The following is an 18,222-nucleotide window of genomic DNA, read 5'->3' as shown; positions in this document are numbered from 1 at the left end:
GGGTTTATCATGAAAGTTCTTGATTTCCTAAAAACAATTAGGCCGTTGAGGTTGCTGTTTTTCATGGTCAACCCATAATGTTGTTTTCCAAACGGAAATTGATGGAAAACCACTTTCTCTTTTTACCTCCTCACCCTTCGATAGCTCAGTTGGTAGAGCGGAGGACTGTAGGTTGATAAATGACAGGTATCCTTAGGTCGCTGGTTCAACTCCGGCTCGAAGGAGGAGTTTTTCATCACTGCCATGTTCTACTAGGTAGAATTTCAATGCAATCGTTCCAAAGATGGCTGGTTTTGTCACTTGATCAGTGGGACTTAACAACAGATGGTGCAATACCTGGCAGACCTCAATGTTGTACCGCGTAGCACATCATGTCAACTTTGTGTGGTGCTTTCTCAATGACTTTTAGTGGATTCTTAATAGGTTTATCATGAAAGTTATTGGTTTCCTAAAAACAATCAGGTTGTGGAGGTGGCTGTTTTTCATGGTCAACCCATAATGTCGTTTTCCAAACGGAAATTGATGGAAAACCACTTTCTCTTTTTACCTCCTCACCCTTCGATAGCTCAGTTGGTAGAGCGGAGGACTGTAGGTTGATAAATGACAGGTATCCTTAGGTCGCTGGTTCAACTCCGGCTCGAAGGAGGAGTTTTTCATCACTGCCATGTTCTACGAGGAAGAATTTCAATGCAATTGCTCCAGAGATGGCTGGTTTTGTCACTTGATCAGTGGGACTTAACAACAGATGGTGCAATACGTGGCAGACCTCAATGTTGTATCGCATAGCATATCATGTTCCCTTTGTGTGGTGCTTTCTCAATGACTTTTAGTGGATTCTTAATAGGTTTATCATGAAAGTTCTTGGTTTCCTAAAAACAATCAGGTTGTGGAGGTGGCTGTTTTTCATGGTCAACCCATAATGTCGTTTTCCAAACGGAAATTGATGGAAAACCACTTTCTCTTTTCACTTCCTCACCCTTCGATAGCTCAGTTGGTAGAGCGGAGGACTGTAGGTTGATAAATGACAGGTATCCTTAGGTCGCTGGTTCAACTCCGGCTCGAAGGAGGAGTTTTTCATCACTGCCATGTTCTACGAGGAAGAATTTCAATGCAATTGCTCCAGAGATGGCTGGTTTTGTCACTTGATCAGTGGGACTTAACAACAGATGGTGCAATACGTGGCAGACCTCAATGTTGTATCGCATAGCATATCATGTTCCCTTTGTGTGGTGCTTTCTCAATGACTTTTAGTGGATTCTTAATAGGTTTATCATGAAAGTTCTTGGTTTCCTAAAAACAATCAGGTTGTGGAGGTGGCTGTTTTTCATGGTCAACCCATAATGTCGTTTTCCAAACGGAAATTGATGGAAAACCACTTTCTCTTTTTACCTCCTCACCCTTCGATAGCTCAGTTGGTAGAGCGGAGGACTGTAGGTTGATAAATGACAGGTATCCTTAGGTCGCTGGTTCAACTCCGGCTCGAAGGAGGAGTTTTTCATCACTGCCATGTTCTACGAGGAAGAATTTCAATGCAATTGCTCCAGAGATGGCTGGTTTTGTCACTTGATCAGTGGGACTTAACAACAGATGGTGCAATACCTGGCAGACCTCAATGTTGTATCGCATAGCATATCATGTTCCCTTTGTGTGGTGCTTTCTCAATGACTTTTAGTGGATTCTTAATAGGTTTATCATGAAAGTTCTTGGTTTCCTAAAAACAATCAGGTTGTGGAGGTGGCTGTTTTTCATGGTCAACCCATGATGTCGTTTTCCAAACGGAAATTGATGGAAAACCACTTTCTCTTTTTACCTCCTCACCCTTCGATAGCTCAGTTGGTAGAGCGGAGGACTGTAGGTTGATAAATGACAGGTATCCTTAGGTCGCTGGTTCAACTCCGGCTCGAAGGAGGAGTTTTTCATCACTGCCATGTTCTACGAGGAAGAATTTCAATGCAATTGCTCCAGAGATGGCTGGTTCTGTCACTTGATCAGTGGGACTTAACAACAGATGGTGCAATACCTGGCAGACCTCAATGTTGTATCGCGTAGCACATCATGTCAACTTTGTGTGGCGGTTTCTCAATGACTTTTAGTGGATTCTTAATGGGTTTATCATGAAAGTTCTTGATTTCCTAAAAACAATTAGGCCGTTGAGGTTGCTGTTTTTCATGGTCAACCCATAATGTTGTTTTCCAAACGGAAATTGATGGAAAACCACTTTCTCTTTTTACCTCCTCACCCTTCGATAGCTCAGTTGGTAGAGCGGAGGACTGTAGGTTGATAAATGACAGGTATCCTTAGGTCGCTGGTTCAACTCCGGCTTGAAGGAGGAGTTTTTCATCACTGCCATGTTCTACTAGGTAGAATTTCAATGCAATCGTTCCAAAGATGGCTGGTTTTGTCACTTGATCAGTGGGACTTAACAACAGATGGTGCAATACCTGGCAGACCTCAATGTTGTACCGCGTAGCACATCATGTCAACTTTGTGTGGTGCTTTCTCAATGACTTTTAGTGGATTCTTAATAGGTTTATCATGAAAGTTATTGGTTTCCTAAAAACAATCAGGTTGTGGAGGTGGCTGTTTTTCATGGTCAACCCATAATGTCGTTTTCCAAACGGAAATTGATGGAAAACCACTTTCTCTTTTTACCTCCTCACCCTTCGATAGCTCAGTTGGTAGAGCGGAGGACTGTAGGTTGATAAATGACAGGTATCCTTAGGTCGCTGGTTCAACTCCGGCTCGAAGGAGGAGTTTTTCATCACTGCCATGTTCTACGAGGAAGAATTTCAATGCAATTGCTCCAGAGATGGCTGGTTTTGTCACTTGATCAGTGGGACTTAACAACAGATGGTGCAATACCTGGCAGACCTCAATGTTGTATCGCATAGCATATCATGTTCCCTTTGTGTGGTGCCTTCTCAATGACTTTCAGTGGATTCTTAATAGGTTTATCATGAAAGTTCTTGGTTTCCTAAAAACAATCAGGTTGTGGAGGTGGCTGTTTTTCATGGTCAACCCATGATGTCGTTTTCCAAACGGAAATTGATGGAAAACCACTTTCTCTTTTTACCTCCTCACCCTTCGATAGCTCAGTTGGTAGAGCGGAGGACTGTAGGTTGATGAATGACAGGTATCCTTAGGTCGCTGGTTCAACTCCGGCTCGAAGGAGGAGTTTTTCATCACTGCCATGTTCTACTAGGTAGAATTTCAATGCAATTGCTCCAGAGATGGCTGGTTTTGTCACTTGATCAGTGGGACTTAACAACAGATGGTGCAATACGTGGCAGACCTCAATGTTGTATCGCATAGCATATCATGTTCCCTTTGTGTGGTGCTTTCTCAATGACTTTTAGTGGATTCTTAATAGGTTTATCATGAAAGTTCTTGGTTTCCTAAAAACAATCAGGTTGTGGAGGTGGCTGTTTTTCATGGTCAACCCATGATGTCGTTTTCCAAACGGAAATTGATGGAAAACCACTTTCTCTTTTTACCTCCTCACTCTTCGATAGCTCAGTTGGTAGAGCGGAGGACTGTAGGTTGATAAATGACAGGTATCCTTAGGTCGCTGGTTCAACTCCGGCTCGAAGGAGGAGTTTTTCATCACTGCCATGTTCTACTAGGTAGAATTTCAATGCAATCGTTCCAAAGATGGCTGGTTTTGTCACTTGATCAGTGGGACTTAACAACAGATGGTGCAATACCTGGCAGACCTCAATGTTGTACCGCGTAGCACATCATGTCAACTTTGTGTGGTGCTTTCTCAATGACTTTTAGTGGATTCTTAATAGGTTTATCATGAAAGTTATTGGTTTCCTAAAAACAATCAGGTTGTGGAGGTGGCTGTTTTTCATGGTCAACCCATAATGTCGTTTTCCAAACGGAAATTGATGGAAAACCACTTTCTCTTTTTACCTCCTCACCCTTCGATAGCTCAGTTGGTAGAGCGGAGGACTGTAGGTTGATAAATGACAGGTATCCTTAGGTCGCTGGTTCAACTCCGGCTCGAAGGAGGAGTTTTTCATCACTGCCATGTTCTACTAGGAAGAATTTCAATGCAATTGCTCCAGAGATGGCTGGTTTTGTCACTTGATCAGTGGGACTTAACAACAGATGGTGCAATACGTGGCAGACCTCAATGTTGTATCGCATAGCATATCATGTTCCCTTTGTGTGATGCTTTCTCAATGACTTTTAGTGGATTCTTAATAGGTTTATCATGAAAGTTCTTGGTTTCCTAAAAACAATCAGGTTGTGGAGGTGGCTGTTTTTCATGGTCAACCCATGATGTCTTTTTCCAAACGGAAATTGATGGAAAACCACTTTCTCTTTTTACCTCCTCACCCTTCGATAGCTCAGTTGGTAGAGCGGAGGACTGTAGGTTGATAAAAGACAGATATCCTTAGGTCGCTGGTTCAACTCCGGCTCGAAGGAGGAGTTTTCCATCACTGCCATGTTCTACTAGGTAGAATTTCAATGCAATCGTTACAAAGATGGCTGGTTTTGTCACTTGATCAGTGGGACTTAACAACAGATGGTGCAATACCTGGCAGACCTCAATGTTGTACCGCGTAGCACATCATGTCAACTTTGTGTGGTGCTTTCTCAATGACTTTTAGTGGATTCTTAATAGGTTTATCATGAAAGTTATTGGTTTCCTAAAAACAATCAGGTTGTGGAGGTGGCTGTTTTTCATGGTCAACCCATAATGTCGTTTTCCAAACGGAAATTGATGGAAAACCACTTTCTCTTTTTACCTCCTCACCCTTCGATAGCTCAGTTGGTAGAGCGGAGGACTGTAGGTTGATAAATGACAGGTATCCTTAGGTCGCTGGTTCAACTCCGGCTCGAAGGAGGAGTTTTTCATCACTGCCATGTTCTACTAGGAAGAATTTCAATGCAATTGCTCCAGAGATGGCTGGTTTTGTCACTTGATCAGTGGGACTTAACAACAGATGGTGCAATACCTGGCAGACCTCAATGTTGTATCGCATAGCATATCATGTTCCCCATTTGTGTGGTGCCTTCTCAATGACTTTCAGTGGATTCTTAATAGGTTTATCATGAAAGTTCTTGGTTTCCTAAAAACAATCAGGTTGTGGAGGTGGCTGTTTTTCATGGTCAACCCATAATGTCGTTTTCCAAACGGAAATTGATGGAAAACCACTTTCTCTTTTGACCTCCTCACCCTTCGATAGCTCAGTTGGTAGAGCGGAGGACTGTAGGTTGATAAATGACAGGTATCCTTAGGTCGCTGGTTCAACTCCGGCTCGAAGGAGGAGTTTTTCATCACTGCCATGTTCTACGAGGAAGAATTTCAATGCAATTGCTCCAGAGATGGCTGGTTTTGTCACTTGATCAGTGGGACTTAACAACAGATGGTGCAATACCTGGCAGACCTCAATGTTGTATCGCATAGCATATCATGTTCCCTTTGTGTGGTGCCTTCTCAATGACTTTCAGTGGATTCTTAATAGGTTTATCATGAAAGTTCTTGGTTTCCTAAAAACAATCAGGTTGTGGAGGTGGCTGTTTTTCATGGTCAACCCATGATGTCGTTTTCCAAACGGAAATTGATGGAAAACCACTTTCTCTTTTTACCTCCTCACCCTTCGATAGCTCAGTTGGTAGAGCGGAGGACTGTAGGTTGATAAATGACAGGTATCCTTAGGTCGCTGGTTCAACTCTGGCTCGAAGGAGGAGTTTTTCATCACTGCCATGTTCTACTAGGTAGAATTTCAATGCAATTGCTCCAGAGATGGCTGGTTTTGTCACTTGATCAGTGGGACTTAACAACAGATGGTGCAATACGTGGCAGACCTCAATGTTGTATCGCATAGCATATCATGTTCCCTTTGTGTGGTGCTTTCTCAATGACTTTTAGTGGATTCTTAATAGGTTTATCATGAAAGTTCTTGGTTTCCTAAAAACAATCAGGTTGTGGAGGTGGCTGTTTTTCATGGTCAACCCATGATGTCGTTTTCCAAACGGAAATTGATGGAAAACCACTTTCTCTTTTTACCTCCTCACTCTTCGATAGCTCAGTTGGTAGAGCGGAGGACTGTAGGTTGATAAATGACAGGTATCCTTAGGTCGCTGGTTCAACTCCGGCTCGAAGGAGGAGTTTTTCATCACTGCCATGTTCTACTAGGTAGAATTTCAATGCAATCGTTCCAAAGATGGCTGGTTTTGTCACTTGATCAGTGGGACTTAACAACAGATGGTGCAATACCTGGCAGACCTCAATGTTGTACCGCGTAGCACATCATGTCAACTTTGTGTGGTGCTTTCTCAATGACTTTTAGTGGATTCTTAATAGGTTTATCATGAAAGTTATTGGTTTCCTAAAAACAATCAGGTTGTGGAGGTGGCTGTTTTTCATGGTCAACCCATAATGTCGTTTTCCAAACGGAAATTGATGGAAAACCACTTTCTCTTTTTACCTCCTCACCCTTCGATAGCTCAGTTGGTAGAGCGGAGGACTGTAGGTTGATAAATGACAGGTATCCTTAGGTCGCTGGTTCAACTCCGGCTCGAAGGAGGAGTTTTTCATCACTGCCATGTTCTACTAGGAAGAATTTCAATGCAATTGCTCCAGAGATGGCTGGTTTTGTCACTTGATCAGTGGGACTTAACAACAGATGGTGCAATACGTGGCAGACCTCAATGTTGTATCGCATAGCATATCATGTTCCCTTTGTGTGATGCTTTCTCAATGACTTTTAGTGGATTCTTAATAGGTTTATCATGAAAGTTCTTGGTTTCCTAAAAACAATCAGGTTGTGGAGGTGGCTGTTTTTCATGGTCAACCCATGATGTCGTTTTCCAAACGGAAATTGATGGAAAACCACTTTCTCTTTTTACCTCCTCACCCTTCGATAGCTCAGTTGGTAGAGCGGAGGACTGTAGGTTGATAAAAGACAGGTATCCTTAGGTCGCTGGTTCAACTCCGGCTCGAAGGAGGAGTTTTTCATCACTGCCATGTTCTACTAGGTAGAATTTCAATGCAATCGTTCCAAAGATGGCTGGTTTTGTCACTTGATCAGTGGGACTTAACAACAGATGGTGCAATACCTGGCAGACCTCAATGTTGTACCGCGTAGCACATCATGTCAACTTTGTGTGGTGCTTTCTCAATGACTTTTAGTGGATTCTTAATAAGTTTATCATGAAAGTTATTGGTTTCCTAAAAACAATCAGGTTGTGGAGGTGGCTGTTTTTCATGGTCAACCCATAATGTCGTTTTCCAAACGGAAATTGATGGAAAACCACTTTCTCTTTTTACCTCCTCACCCTTCGATAGCTCAGTTGGTAGAGCGGAGGACTGTAGGTTGATAAATGACAGGTATCCTTAGGTCGCTGGTTCAACTCCGGCTCGAAGGAGGAGTTTTTCATCACTGCCATGTTCTACTAGGAAGAATTTCAATGCAATTGCTCCAGAGATGGCTGGTTTTGTCACTTGATCAGTGGGACTTAACAACAGATGGTGCAATACCTGGCAGACCTCAATGTTGTATCGCATAGCATATCATGTTCCCCATTTGTGTGGTGCCTTCTCAATGACTTTCAGTGGATTCTTAATAGGTTTATCATGAAAGTTCTTGGTTTCCTAAAAACAATCAGGTTGTGGAGGTGGCTGTTTTTCATGGTCAACCCATGATGTCGTTTTCCAAACGGAAATTGATGGAAAACCACTTTCTCTTTGTACCTCCTCACCCTTCGATAGCTCAGTTGGTAGAGCGGAGGACTGTAGGTTGATAAATGACAGGTATCCTTAGGTCGCTGGTTCAACTCCGGCTCGAAGGAGGAGTTTTTCATCACTGCCATGTTCTACTAGGTAGAATTTCAATGCAATCGTTCCAAAGATGGCTGGTTTTGTCACTTGATCAGTGGGACTTAACAACAGATGGTGCAATACCTGGCAGACCTCAATGTTGTACCGCGTAGCACATCATGTCAACTTTGTGTGGTGCTTTCTCAATGACTTTTAGTGGATTCTTAATAGGTTTATCATGAAAGTTATTGGTTTCCTAAAAACAATCAGGTTGTGGAGGTGGCTGTTTTTCATGGTCAACCCATAATGTCGTTTTCCAAACGGAAATTGATGGAAAACCACTTTCTCTTTTTACCTCCTCACCCTTCGATAGCTCAGTTGGTAGAGCGGAGGACTGTAGGTTGATAAATGACAGGTATCCTTAGGTCGCTGGTTCAACTCCGGCTCGAAGGAGGAGTTTTTCATCACTGCCATGTTCTACTAGGTAGAATTTCAATGCAACTGCTCCAGAGATGGCTGGTTTTGTCACTTGATCAGTGGGACTTAACAACAGATGGTGCAATACGTGGCAGACCTCAATGTTGTATCGCATAGCATATCATGTTCCCTTTGTGTGGTGCTTTCTCAATGACTTTTAGTGGATTCTTAATAGGTTTATCATGAAAGTTCTTGGTTTCCTAAAAACAATCAGGTTGTGGAGGTGGCTGTTTTTCATGGTCAACCCATGATGTCGTTTTCCAAACGGAAATTGATGGAAAACCACTTTCTCTTTTTACCTCCTCACCCTTCGATAGCTCAGTTGGTAGAGCGGAGGACTGTAGGTTGATAAAAGACAGGTATCCTTAGGTCGCTGGTTCAACTCCGGCTCGAAGGAGGAGTTTTTCATCACTGCCATGTTCTACTAGGTAGAATTTCAATGCAATTGTTCCAAAGATGGCTGGTTTTGTCACTTGATCAGTGGGACTTAACAACAGATGGTGCATTACGTGGCAGACCTCAATGTTGTATCGCATAGCATATCATGTTCCCTTTGTGTGGTGCTTTCTCAATGACTTTTAGTGGATTCTGAATAGGTTTATCATGAAAGTTATTGGTTTCCTAAAAACAATCAGGTTGTGGAGGTGGCTGTTTTTCATGGTCAACCCATAATGTCGTTTTCCAAACGGAAATTGATGGAAAACCACTTTCTCTTTTTACCTCCTCACCCTTCGATAGCTCAGTTGGTAGAGCGGAGGACTGTAGGTTGATAAATGACAGGTATCCTTAGGTCGCTGGTTCAACTCCGGCTCGAAGGAGGAGTTTTTCATCACTGCCATGTTCTACTAGGTAGAATTTCAATGCAACTGCTCCAGAGATGGCTGGTTTTGTCACTTGATCAGTGGGACTTAACAACAGATGGTGCAATACGTGGCAGACCTCAATGTTGTATCGCATAGCATATCATGTTCCCTTTGTGTGGTGCTTTCTCAATGACTTTTAGTGGATTCTTAATAGGTTTATCATGAAAGTTCTTGGTTTCCTAAAAACAATCAGGTTGTGGAGGTGGCTGTTTTTCATGGTCAACCCATGATGTCGTTTTCCAAACGGAAATTGATGGAAAACCACTTTCTCTTTTTACCTCCTCACCCTTCGATAGCTCAGTTGGTAGAGCGGAGGACTGTAGGTTGATAAAAGACAGGTATCCTTAGGTCGCTGGTTCAACTCTGGCTCGAAGGAGGAGTTTTTCATCACTGCCATGTTCTACTAGGTAGAATTTCAATGCAATCGTTCCAAAGATGGCTGGTTTTGTCACTTGATCAGTGGGACTTAACAACAGATGGTGCAATACCTGGCAGACCTCAATGTTGTACCGCGTAGCACATCATGTTCCCTTTGTGTGATGCTTTCTCAATGACTTTTAGTGGATTCTTAATGGTTTATCATGAAAGTTCTTGGTTTTCTAAAAACAATCAGGTTGTGGAGGTGGCTTTTTTTCATGGTCAACCCATGATGTCGTTTTCCAAACGGAAATTGATGGAAAACCACTTTCTCTTTTGACCTCCTCACCCTTCGATAGCTCAGTTGGTAGAGCGGAGGACTGTAGGTTGATAAATGACAGGTATCCTTAGGTCGCTGGTTCAACTCCGGCTCGAAGGAGGAGTTTTTCATCACTGCCATGTTCTACTAGGAAGAATTTCAATGCAATCGTTCCAAAGATGGCTGGTTTTGTCACTTGATCAGTGGGACTTAACAACAGATGGTGCAATACCTGGCAGACCTCAATGTTGTACCGCGTAGCACATCATGTCAACTTTGTGTGGTGCTTTCTCAATGACTTTTAGTGGATTCTTAATAGGTTTATCATGAAAGTTATTGGTTTCCTAAAAACAATCAGGTTGTGGAGGTGGCTGTTTTTCATGGTCAACCCATAATGTCGTTTTCCAAACGGAAATTGATGGAAAACCACTTTCTCTTTTTACCTCCTCACCCTTCGATAGCTCAGTTGGTAGAGCGGAGGACTGTAGGTTGATAAATGACAGGTATCCTTAGGTCGCTGGTTCAACTCCGGCTCGAAGGAGGAGTTTTTCATCACTGCCATGTTCTACTAGGAAGAATTTCAATGCAATTGCTCCAGAGATGGCTGGTTTTGTCACTTGATCAGTGGGACTTAACAACAGATGGTGCAATACCTGGCAGACCTCAATGTTGTATCGCATAGCATATCATGTTCCCTTTGTGTGGTGCCTTCTCAATGACTTTCAGTGTATTCTTAATAGGTTTATCATGAAAGTTCTTGGTTTCCTAAAAACAATCAGGTTGTGGAGGTGGCTGTTTTTCATGGTCAACCCATAATGTCGTTTTCCAAACGGAAATTGATGGAAAACCACTTTCTCTTTTTACCTCCTCACCCTTCGATAGCTCAGTTGGTAGAGAGGAGGACTGTAGGTTGATAAATGACAGGTATCCTTAGGTCGCTGGTTCAACTCCGGCTCGAAGGAGGAGTTTTTCATCACTGCCATGTTCTACTAGGTAGAATTTCAATGCAACTGCTCCAGAGATGGCTGGTTTTGTCACTTGATCAGTGGGACTTAACAACAGATGGTGCAATACGTGGCAGACCTCAATGTTGTATCGCATAGCATATCATGTTCCCTTTGTGTGGTGCTTTCTCAATGACTTTTAGTGGATTCTTAATAGGTTTATCATGAAAGTTCTTGGTTTCCTAAAAACAATCAGGTTGTGGAGGTGGCTGTTTTTCATGGTCAACCCATGATGTCGTTTTCCAAACGGAAATTGATGGAAAACCACTTTCTCTTTTTACCTCCTCACCCTTCGATAGCTCAGTTGGTAGAGCGGAGGACTGTAGGTTGATAAAAGACAGGTATCCTTAGGTCGCTGGTTCAACTCCGGCTCGAAGGAGGAGTTTTTCATCACTGCCATGTTCTACTAGGAAGAATTTCAATGCAATTGCTCCAGAGATGGCTGGTTTTGTCACTTGATCAGTGGGACTTAACAACAGATGGTGCAATACCTGGCAGACCTCAATGTTGTATCGCATAGCATATCATGTTCCCTTTGTGTGGTGCTTTCTCAATGACTTTTAGTGGATTCTTAATAGGTTTATCATGAAAGTTCTTGGTTTCCTAAAAACAATCAGGTTGTGGAGGTGGCTGTTTTTCATGGTCAACCCATGATGTCGTTTTCCAAACGGAAATTGATGGAAAACCACTTTCTCTTTTCACTTCCTCACCCTTCGATAGCTCAGTTGGTAGAGCGGAGGACTGTAGGTTGATAAAAGACAGGTATCCTTAGGTCGCTGGTTCAACTCCGGCTCGAAGGAGGAGTTTTTCATCACTGCCATGTTCTACTAGGTAGAATTTCAATGCAATCGTTCCAAAGATGGCTGGTTTTGTCACTTGATCAGTGGGACTTAACAACAGATGGTGCAATACCTGGCAGACCTCAATGTTGTACCGCGTAGCACATCATGTCAACTTTGTGTGGTGCTTTCTCAATGACTTTTAGTGGATTCTTAATAGGTTTATCATGAAAGTTCTTGGTTTCCTAAAAACAATCAGGTTGTGGAGGTGGCTGTTTTTCATGGTCAACCCATAATGTCGTTTTCCAAACGGAAATTGATGGAAAACCACTTTCTCTTTTTACCTCCTCACCCTTCGATAGCTCAGTTGGTAGAGCGGAGGACTGTAGGTTGATAAATGACAGGTATCCTTAGGTCGCTGGTTCAACTCCGGCTCGAAGGAGGAGTTTTTCATCACTGCCATGTTCTACGAGGAAGAATTTCAATGCAATTGCTCCAGAGATGGCTGGTTTTGTCACTTGATCAGTGGGACTTAACAACAGATGGTGCAATACCTGGCAGACCTCAATGTTGTATCGCATAGCATATCATGTTCCCTTTGTGTGGTGCCTTCTCAATGACTTTCAGTGGATTCTTAATAGGTTTATCATGAAAGTTCTTGGTTTCCTAAAAACAATCAGGTTGTGGAGGTGGCTGTTTTTCATGGTCAACCCATGATGTCGTTTTCCAAACGGAAATTGATGGAAAACCACTTTCTCTTTTTACCTCCTCACCCTTCGATAGCTCAGTTGGTAGAGCGGAGGACTGTAGGTTGATGAATGACAGGTATCCTTAGGTCGCTGGTTCAACTCCGGCTCGAAGGAGGAGTTTTTCATCACTGCCATGTTCTACTAGGTAGAATTTCAATGCAATTGCTCCAGAGATGGCTGGTTTTGTCACTTGATCAGTGGGACTTAACAACAGATGGTGCAATACGTGGCAGACCTCAATGTTGTATCGCATAGCATATCATGTTCCCTTTGTGTGGTGCTTTCTCAATGACTTTTAGTGGATTCTTAATAGGTTTATCATGAAAGTTCTTGGTTTCCTAAAAACAATCAGGTTGTGGAGGTGGCTGTTTTTCATGGTCAACCCATGATGTCGTTTTCCAAACGGAAATTGATGGAAAACCACTTTCTCTTTTTACCTCCTCACTCTTCGATAGCTCAGTTGGTAGAGCGGAGGACTGTAGGTTGATAAATGACAGGTATCCTTAGGTCGCTGGTTCAACTCCGGCTCGAAGGAGGAGTTTTTCATCACTGCCATGTTCTACTAGGTAGAATTTCAATGCAATCGTTCCAAAGATGGCTGGTTTTGTCACTTGATCAGTGGGACTTAACAACAGATGGTGCAATACCTGGCAGACCTCAATGTTGTACCGCGTAGCACATCATGTCAACTTTGTGTGGTGCTTTCTCAATGACTTTTAGTGGATTCTTAATAGGTTTATCATGAAAGTTATTGGTTTCCTAAAAACAATCAGGTTGTGGAGGTGGCTGTTTTTCATGGTCAACCCATAATGTCGTTTTCCAAACGGAAATTGATGGAAAACCACTTTCTCTTTTTACCTCCTCACCCTTCGATAGCTCAGTTGGTAGAGCGGAGGACTGTAGGTTGATAAATGACAGGTATCCTTAGGTCGCTGGTTCAACTCCGGCTCGAAGGAGGAGTTTTTCATCACTGCCATGTTCTACTAGGAAGAATTTCAATGCAATTGCTCCAGAGATGGCTGGTTTTGTCACTTGATCAGTGGGACTTAACAACAGATGGTGCAATACGTGGCAGACCTCAATGTTGTATCGCATAGCATATCATGTTCCCTTTGTGTGATGCTTTCTCAATGACTTTTAGTGGATTCTTAATAGGTTTATCATGAAAGTTCTTGGTTTCCTAAAAACAATCAGGTTGTGGAGGTGGCTGTTTTTCATGGTCAACCCATGATGTCTTTTTCCAAACGGAAATTGATGGAAAACCACTTTCTCTTTTTACCTCCTCACCCTTCGATAGCTCAGTTGGTAGAGCGGAGGACTGTAGGTTGATAAAAGACAGATATCCTTAGGTCGCTGGTTCAACTCCGGCTCGAAGGAGGAGTTTTCCATCACTGCCATGTTCTACTAGGTAGAATTTCAATGCAATCGTTACAAAGATGGCTGGTTTTGTCACTTGATCAGTGGGACTTAACAACAGATGGTGCAATACCTGGCAGACCTCAATGTTGTACCGCGTAGCACATCATGTCAACTTTGTGTGGTGCTTTCTCAATGACTTTTAGTGGATTCTTAATAGGTTTATCATGAAAGTTATTGGTTTCCTAAAAACAATCAGGTTGTGGAGGTGGCTGTTTTTCATGGTCAACCCATAATGTCGTTTTCCAAACGGAAATTGATGGAAAACCACTTTCTCTTTTTACCTCCTCACCCTTCGATAGCTCAGTTGGTAGAGCGGAGGACTGTAGGTTGATAAATGACAGGTATCCTTAGGTCGCTGGTTCAACTCCGGCTCGAAGGAGGAGTTTTTCATCACTGCCATGTTCTACTAGGAAGAATTTCAATGCAATTGCTCCAGAGATGGCTGGTTTTGTCACTTGATCAGTGGGACTTAACAACAGATGGTGCAATACCTGGCAGACCTCAATGTTGTATCGCATAGCATATCATGTTCCCCATTTGTGTGGTGCCTTCTCAATGACTTTCAGTGGATTCTTAATAGGTTTATCATGAAAGTTCTTGGTTTCCTAAAAACAATCAGGTTGTGGAGGTGGCTGTTTTTCATGGTCAACCCATAATGTCGTTTTCCAAACGGAAATTGATGGAAAACCACTTTCTCTTTTGACCTCCTCACCCTTCGATAGCTCAGTTGGTAGAGCGGAGGACTGTAGGTTGATAAATGACAGGTATCCTTAGGTCGCTGGTTCAACTCCGGCTCGAAGGAGGAGTTTTTCATCACTGCCATGTTCTACGAGGAAGAATTTCAATGCAATTGCTCCAGAGATGGCTGGTTTTGTCACTTGATCAGTGGGACTTAACAACAGATGGTGCAATACCTGGCAGACCTCAATGTTGTATCGCATAGCATATCATGTTCCCTTTGTGTGGTGCCTTCTCAATGACTTTCAGTGGATTCTTAATAGGTTTATCATGAAAGTTCTTGGTTTCCTAAAAACAATCAGGTTGTGGAGGTGGCTGTTTTTCATGGTCAACCCATGATGTCGTTTTCCAAACGGAAATTGATGGAAAACCACTTTCTCTTTTTACCTCCTCACCCTTCGATAGCTCAGTTGGTAGAGCGGAGGACTGTAGGTTGATAAATGACAGGTATCCTTAGGTCGCTGGTTCAACTCTGGCTCGAAGGAGGAGTTTTTCATCACTGCCATGTTCTACTAGGTAGAATTTCAATGCAATTGCTCCAGAGATGGCTGGTTTTGTCACTTGATCAGTGGGACTTAACAACAGATGGTGCAATACGTGGCAGACCTCAATGTTGTATCGCATAGCATATCATGTTCCCTTTGTGTGGTGCTTTCTCAATGACTTTTAGTGGATTCTTAATAGGTTTATCATGAAAGTTCTTGGTTTCCTAAAAACAATCAGGTTGTGGAGGTGGCTGTTTTTCATGGTCAACCCATGATGTCGTTTTCCAAACGGAAATTGATGGAAAACCACTTTCTCTTTTTACCTCCTCACTCTTCGATAGCTCAGTTGGTAGAGCGGAGGACTGTAGGTTGATAAATGACAGGTATCCTTAGGTCGCTGGTTCAACTCCGGCTCGAAGGAGGAGTTTTTCATCACTGCCATGTTCTACTAGGTAGAATTTCAATGCAATCGTTCCAAAGATGGCTGGTTTTGTCACTTGATCAGTGGGACTTAACAACAGATGGTGCAATACCTGGCAGACCTCAATGTTGTACCGCGTAGCACATCATGTCAACTTTGTGTGGTGCTTTCTCAATGACTTTTAGTGGATTCTTAATAGGTTTATCATGAAAGTTATTGGTTTCCTAAAAACAATCAGGTTGTGGAGGTGGCTGTTTTTCATGGTCAACCCATAATGTCGTTTTCCAAACGGAAATTGATGGAAAACCACTTTCTCTTTTTACCTCCTCACCCTTCGATAGCTCAGTTGGTAGAGCGGAGGACTGTAGGTTGATAAATGACAGGTATCCTTAGGTCGCTGGTTCAACTCCGGCTCGAAGGAGGAGTTTTTCATCACTGCCATGTTCTACTAGGAAGAATTTCAATGCAATTGCTCCAGAGATGGCTGGTTTTGTCACTTGATCAGTGGGACTTAACAACAGATGGTGCAATACGTGGCAGACCTCAATGTTGTATCGCATAGCATATCATGTTCCCTTTGTGTGATGCTTTCTCAATGACTTTTAGTGGATTCTTAATAGGTTTATCATGAAAGTTCTTGGTTTCCTAAAAACAATCAGGTTGTGGAGGTGGCTGTTTTTCATGGTCAACCCATGATGTCGTTTTCCAAACGGAAATTGATGGAAAACCACTTTCTCTTTTTACCTCCTCACCCTTCGATAGCTCAGTTGGTAGAGCGGAGGACTGTAGGTTGATAAAAGACAGGTATCCTTAGGTCGCTGGTTCAACTCCGGCTCGAAGGAGGAGTTTTTCATCACTGCCATGTTCTACTAGGTAGAATTTCAATGCAATCGTTCCAAAGATGGCTGGTTTTGTCACTTGATCAGTGGGACTTAACAACAGATGGTGCAATACCTGGCAGACCTCAATGTTGTACCGCGTAGCACATCATGTCAACTTTGTGTGGTGCTTTCTCAATGACTTTTAGTGGATTCTTAATAAGTTTATCATGAAAGTTATTGGTTTCCTAAAAACAATCAGGTTGTGGAGGTGGCTGTTTTTCATGGTCAACCCATAATGTCGTTTTCCAAACGGAAATTGATGGAAAACCACTTTCTCTTTTTACCTCCTCACCCTTCGATAGCTCAGTTGGTAGAGCGGAGGACTGTAGGTTGATAAATGACAGGTATCCTTAGGTCGCTGGTTCAACTCCGGCTCGAAGGAGGAGTTTTTCATCACTGCCATGTTCTACTAGGAAGAATTTCAATGCAATTGCTCCAGAGATGGCTGGTTTTGTCACTTGATCAGTGGGACTTAACAACAGATGGTGCAATACCTGGCAGACCTCAATGTTGTATCGCATAGCATATCATGTTCCCCATTTGTGTGGTGCCTTCTCAATGACTTTCAGTGGATTCTTAATAGGTTTATCATGAAAGTTCTTGGTTTCCTAAAAACAATCAGGTTGTGGAGGTGGCTGTTTTTCATGGTCAACCCATGATGTCGTTTTCCAAACGGAAATTGATGGAAAACCACTTTCTCTTTGTACCTCCTCACCCTTCGATAGCTCAGTTGGTAGAGCGGAGGACTGTAGGTTGATAAATGACAGGTATCCTTAGGTCGCTGGTTCAACTCCGGCTCGAAGGAGGAGTTTTTCATCACTGCCATGTTCTACTAGGTAGAATTTCAATGCAATCGTTCCAAAGATGGCTGGTTTTGTCACTTGATCAGTGGGACTTAACAACAGATGGTGCAATACCTGGCAGACCTCAATGTTGTACCGCGTAGCACATCATGTCAACTTTGTGTGGTGCTTTCTCAATGACTTTTAGTGGATTCTTAATAGGTTTATCATGAAAGTTATTGGTTTCCTAAAAACAATCAGGTTGTGGAGGTGGCTGTTTTTCATGGTCAACCCATAATGTCGTTTTCCAAACGGAAATTGATGGAAAACCACTTTCTCTTTTTACCTCCTCACCCTTCGATAGCTCAGTTGGTAGAGCGGAGGACTGTAGGTTGATAAATGACAGGTATCCTTAGGTCGCTGGTTCAACTCCGGCTCGAAGGAGGAGTTTTTCATCACTGCCATGTTCTACTAGGTAGAATTTCAATGCAACTGCTCCAGAGATGGCTGGTTTTGTCACTTGATCAGTGGGACTTAACAACAGATGGTGCAATACGTGGCAGACCTCAATGTTGTATCGCATAGCATATCATGTTCCCTTTGTGTGGTGCTTTCTCAATGACTTTTAGTGGATTCTTAATAGGTTTATCATGAAAGTTCTTGGTTTCCTAAAAACAATCAGGTTGTGGAGGTGGCTGTTTTTCATGGTCAACCCATGATGTCGTTTTCCAAACGGAAATTGATGGAAAACCACTTTCTCTTTTTACCTCCTCACCCTTCGATAGCTCAGTTGGTAGAGCGGAGGACTGTAGGTTGATAAAAGACAGGTATCCTTAGGTCGCTGGTTCAACTCCGGCTCGAAGGAGGAGTTTTTCATCACTGCCATGTTCTACTAGGTAGAATTTCAATGCAATTGTTCCAAAGATGGCTGGTTTTGTCACTTGATCAGTGGGACTTAACAACAGATGGTGCATTACGTGGCAGACCTCAATGTTGTATCGCATAGCATATCATGTTCCCTTTGTGTGGTGCTTTCTCAATGACTTTTAGTGGATTCTGAATAGGTTTATCATGAAAGTTATTGGTTTCCTAAAAACAATCAGGTTGTGGAGGTGGCTGTTTTTCATGGTCAACCCATAATGTCGTTTTCCAAACGGAAATTGATGGAAAACCA

General features: G+C 42.7%; 34 non-coding genes across 34 annotated transcripts; all 34 read left to right on the top strand.

Annotated features, from left to right (window-relative positions):
- Positions 1-134: 134 nt before the first annotated feature.
- On the top strand, positions 135-224 carry trnay-gua (transfer RNA tyrosine (anticodon GUA)). The gene is given in 2 exon segments: positions 135-171; positions 189-224. It is a non-coding gene; the product is annotated as a tRNA-Tyr (tRNA).
- Positions 225-555: 331 nt separating this feature from the next.
- Positions 556-645, top strand: trnay-gua (transfer RNA tyrosine (anticodon GUA)). Its single transcript is given in 2 exon segments — positions 556-592; positions 610-645. It is a non-coding gene; the product is annotated as a tRNA-Tyr (tRNA).
- Positions 646-976: 331 nt separating this feature from the next.
- trnay-gua (transfer RNA tyrosine (anticodon GUA)) lies at positions 977-1,066 on the top strand. The gene is given in 2 exon segments: positions 977-1,013; positions 1,031-1,066. It is a non-coding gene; the product is annotated as a tRNA-Tyr (tRNA).
- A 331-nt stretch (positions 1,067-1,397) lies between these two features.
- trnay-gua (transfer RNA tyrosine (anticodon GUA)) lies at positions 1,398-1,487 on the top strand. The gene is given in 2 exon segments: positions 1,398-1,434; positions 1,452-1,487. It is a non-coding gene; the product is annotated as a tRNA-Tyr (tRNA).
- Positions 1,488-1,818: 331 nt separating this feature from the next.
- On the top strand, positions 1,819-1,908 carry trnay-gua (transfer RNA tyrosine (anticodon GUA)). Its single transcript is given in 2 exon segments — positions 1,819-1,855; positions 1,873-1,908. It is a non-coding gene; the product is annotated as a tRNA-Tyr (tRNA).
- A 752-nt stretch (positions 1,909-2,660) lies between these two features.
- trnay-gua (transfer RNA tyrosine (anticodon GUA)) lies at positions 2,661-2,750 on the top strand. The gene is given in 2 exon segments: positions 2,661-2,697; positions 2,715-2,750. It is a non-coding gene; the product is annotated as a tRNA-Tyr (tRNA).
- A 331-nt stretch (positions 2,751-3,081) lies between these two features.
- On the top strand, positions 3,082-3,171 carry trnay-gua (transfer RNA tyrosine (anticodon GUA)). Its single transcript is given in 2 exon segments — positions 3,082-3,118; positions 3,136-3,171. It is a non-coding gene; the product is annotated as a tRNA-Tyr (tRNA).
- Positions 3,172-3,923: 752 nt separating this feature from the next.
- Positions 3,924-4,013, top strand: trnay-gua (transfer RNA tyrosine (anticodon GUA)). Its single transcript is given in 2 exon segments — positions 3,924-3,960; positions 3,978-4,013. It is a non-coding gene; the product is annotated as a tRNA-Tyr (tRNA).
- Positions 4,014-4,344: 331 nt separating this feature from the next.
- trnay-gua (transfer RNA tyrosine (anticodon GUA)) lies at positions 4,345-4,434 on the top strand. Its single transcript is given in 2 exon segments — positions 4,345-4,381; positions 4,399-4,434. It is a non-coding gene; the product is annotated as a tRNA-Tyr (tRNA).
- A 331-nt stretch (positions 4,435-4,765) lies between these two features.
- Positions 4,766-4,855, top strand: trnay-gua (transfer RNA tyrosine (anticodon GUA)). The gene is given in 2 exon segments: positions 4,766-4,802; positions 4,820-4,855. It is a non-coding gene; the product is annotated as a tRNA-Tyr (tRNA).
- A 333-nt stretch (positions 4,856-5,188) lies between these two features.
- On the top strand, positions 5,189-5,278 carry trnay-gua (transfer RNA tyrosine (anticodon GUA)). Its single transcript is given in 2 exon segments — positions 5,189-5,225; positions 5,243-5,278. It is a non-coding gene; the product is annotated as a tRNA-Tyr (tRNA).
- Positions 5,279-6,451: 1,173 nt separating this feature from the next.
- On the top strand, positions 6,452-6,541 carry trnay-gua (transfer RNA tyrosine (anticodon GUA)). The gene is given in 2 exon segments: positions 6,452-6,488; positions 6,506-6,541. It is a non-coding gene; the product is annotated as a tRNA-Tyr (tRNA).
- Positions 6,542-6,872: 331 nt separating this feature from the next.
- Positions 6,873-6,962, top strand: trnay-gua (transfer RNA tyrosine (anticodon GUA)). The gene is given in 2 exon segments: positions 6,873-6,909; positions 6,927-6,962. It is a non-coding gene; the product is annotated as a tRNA-Tyr (tRNA).
- A 331-nt stretch (positions 6,963-7,293) lies between these two features.
- trnay-gua (transfer RNA tyrosine (anticodon GUA)) lies at positions 7,294-7,383 on the top strand. The gene is given in 2 exon segments: positions 7,294-7,330; positions 7,348-7,383. It is a non-coding gene; the product is annotated as a tRNA-Tyr (tRNA).
- A 333-nt stretch (positions 7,384-7,716) lies between these two features.
- On the top strand, positions 7,717-7,806 carry trnay-gua (transfer RNA tyrosine (anticodon GUA)). Its single transcript is given in 2 exon segments — positions 7,717-7,753; positions 7,771-7,806. It is a non-coding gene; the product is annotated as a tRNA-Tyr (tRNA).
- Positions 7,807-8,137: 331 nt separating this feature from the next.
- Positions 8,138-8,227, top strand: trnay-gua (transfer RNA tyrosine (anticodon GUA)). Its single transcript is given in 2 exon segments — positions 8,138-8,174; positions 8,192-8,227. It is a non-coding gene; the product is annotated as a tRNA-Tyr (tRNA).
- Positions 8,228-8,558: 331 nt separating this feature from the next.
- Positions 8,559-8,648, top strand: trnay-gua (transfer RNA tyrosine (anticodon GUA)). Its single transcript is given in 2 exon segments — positions 8,559-8,595; positions 8,613-8,648. It is a non-coding gene; the product is annotated as a tRNA-Tyr (tRNA).
- A 331-nt stretch (positions 8,649-8,979) lies between these two features.
- Positions 8,980-9,069, top strand: trnay-gua (transfer RNA tyrosine (anticodon GUA)). Its single transcript is given in 2 exon segments — positions 8,980-9,016; positions 9,034-9,069. It is a non-coding gene; the product is annotated as a tRNA-Tyr (tRNA).
- A 751-nt stretch (positions 9,070-9,820) lies between these two features.
- On the top strand, positions 9,821-9,910 carry trnay-gua (transfer RNA tyrosine (anticodon GUA)). The gene is given in 2 exon segments: positions 9,821-9,857; positions 9,875-9,910. It is a non-coding gene; the product is annotated as a tRNA-Tyr (tRNA).
- Positions 9,911-10,241: 331 nt separating this feature from the next.
- Positions 10,242-10,331, top strand: trnay-gua (transfer RNA tyrosine (anticodon GUA)). The gene is given in 2 exon segments: positions 10,242-10,278; positions 10,296-10,331. It is a non-coding gene; the product is annotated as a tRNA-Tyr (tRNA).
- A 752-nt stretch (positions 10,332-11,083) lies between these two features.
- Positions 11,084-11,173, top strand: trnay-gua (transfer RNA tyrosine (anticodon GUA)). Its single transcript is given in 2 exon segments — positions 11,084-11,120; positions 11,138-11,173. It is a non-coding gene; the product is annotated as a tRNA-Tyr (tRNA).
- A 331-nt stretch (positions 11,174-11,504) lies between these two features.
- Positions 11,505-11,594, top strand: trnay-gua (transfer RNA tyrosine (anticodon GUA)). Its single transcript is given in 2 exon segments — positions 11,505-11,541; positions 11,559-11,594. It is a non-coding gene; the product is annotated as a tRNA-Tyr (tRNA).
- Positions 11,595-11,925: 331 nt separating this feature from the next.
- Positions 11,926-12,015, top strand: trnay-gua (transfer RNA tyrosine (anticodon GUA)). Its single transcript is given in 2 exon segments — positions 11,926-11,962; positions 11,980-12,015. It is a non-coding gene; the product is annotated as a tRNA-Tyr (tRNA).
- A 331-nt stretch (positions 12,016-12,346) lies between these two features.
- trnay-gua (transfer RNA tyrosine (anticodon GUA)) lies at positions 12,347-12,436 on the top strand. Its single transcript is given in 2 exon segments — positions 12,347-12,383; positions 12,401-12,436. It is a non-coding gene; the product is annotated as a tRNA-Tyr (tRNA).
- Positions 12,437-13,188: 752 nt separating this feature from the next.
- Positions 13,189-13,278, top strand: trnay-gua (transfer RNA tyrosine (anticodon GUA)). The gene is given in 2 exon segments: positions 13,189-13,225; positions 13,243-13,278. It is a non-coding gene; the product is annotated as a tRNA-Tyr (tRNA).
- Positions 13,279-13,609: 331 nt separating this feature from the next.
- trnay-gua (transfer RNA tyrosine (anticodon GUA)) lies at positions 13,610-13,699 on the top strand. Its single transcript is given in 2 exon segments — positions 13,610-13,646; positions 13,664-13,699. It is a non-coding gene; the product is annotated as a tRNA-Tyr (tRNA).
- A 331-nt stretch (positions 13,700-14,030) lies between these two features.
- On the top strand, positions 14,031-14,120 carry trnay-gua (transfer RNA tyrosine (anticodon GUA)). Its single transcript is given in 2 exon segments — positions 14,031-14,067; positions 14,085-14,120. It is a non-coding gene; the product is annotated as a tRNA-Tyr (tRNA).
- A 333-nt stretch (positions 14,121-14,453) lies between these two features.
- On the top strand, positions 14,454-14,543 carry trnay-gua (transfer RNA tyrosine (anticodon GUA)). The gene is given in 2 exon segments: positions 14,454-14,490; positions 14,508-14,543. It is a non-coding gene; the product is annotated as a tRNA-Tyr (tRNA).
- A 1,173-nt stretch (positions 14,544-15,716) lies between these two features.
- Positions 15,717-15,806, top strand: trnay-gua (transfer RNA tyrosine (anticodon GUA)). The gene is given in 2 exon segments: positions 15,717-15,753; positions 15,771-15,806. It is a non-coding gene; the product is annotated as a tRNA-Tyr (tRNA).
- Positions 15,807-16,137: 331 nt separating this feature from the next.
- On the top strand, positions 16,138-16,227 carry trnay-gua (transfer RNA tyrosine (anticodon GUA)). The gene is given in 2 exon segments: positions 16,138-16,174; positions 16,192-16,227. It is a non-coding gene; the product is annotated as a tRNA-Tyr (tRNA).
- A 331-nt stretch (positions 16,228-16,558) lies between these two features.
- trnay-gua (transfer RNA tyrosine (anticodon GUA)) lies at positions 16,559-16,648 on the top strand. Its single transcript is given in 2 exon segments — positions 16,559-16,595; positions 16,613-16,648. It is a non-coding gene; the product is annotated as a tRNA-Tyr (tRNA).
- A 333-nt stretch (positions 16,649-16,981) lies between these two features.
- Positions 16,982-17,071, top strand: trnay-gua (transfer RNA tyrosine (anticodon GUA)). Its single transcript is given in 2 exon segments — positions 16,982-17,018; positions 17,036-17,071. It is a non-coding gene; the product is annotated as a tRNA-Tyr (tRNA).
- A 331-nt stretch (positions 17,072-17,402) lies between these two features.
- trnay-gua (transfer RNA tyrosine (anticodon GUA)) lies at positions 17,403-17,492 on the top strand. Its single transcript is given in 2 exon segments — positions 17,403-17,439; positions 17,457-17,492. It is a non-coding gene; the product is annotated as a tRNA-Tyr (tRNA).
- Positions 17,493-17,823: 331 nt separating this feature from the next.
- Positions 17,824-17,913, top strand: trnay-gua (transfer RNA tyrosine (anticodon GUA)). The gene is given in 2 exon segments: positions 17,824-17,860; positions 17,878-17,913. It is a non-coding gene; the product is annotated as a tRNA-Tyr (tRNA).
- Positions 17,914-18,222: the final 309 nt, after the last annotated feature.

Source organism: Scomber japonicus, chromosome 13, assembly GCF_027409825.1.
Source record: "Scomber japonicus isolate fScoJap1 chromosome 13, fScoJap1.pri, whole genome shotgun sequence".
Lineage (NCBI taxonomy): Eukaryota > Metazoa > Chordata > Actinopteri > Scombriformes > Scombridae > Scomber > Scomber japonicus.
This window is presented reverse-complemented; position numbering and strand designations above follow the sequence as displayed.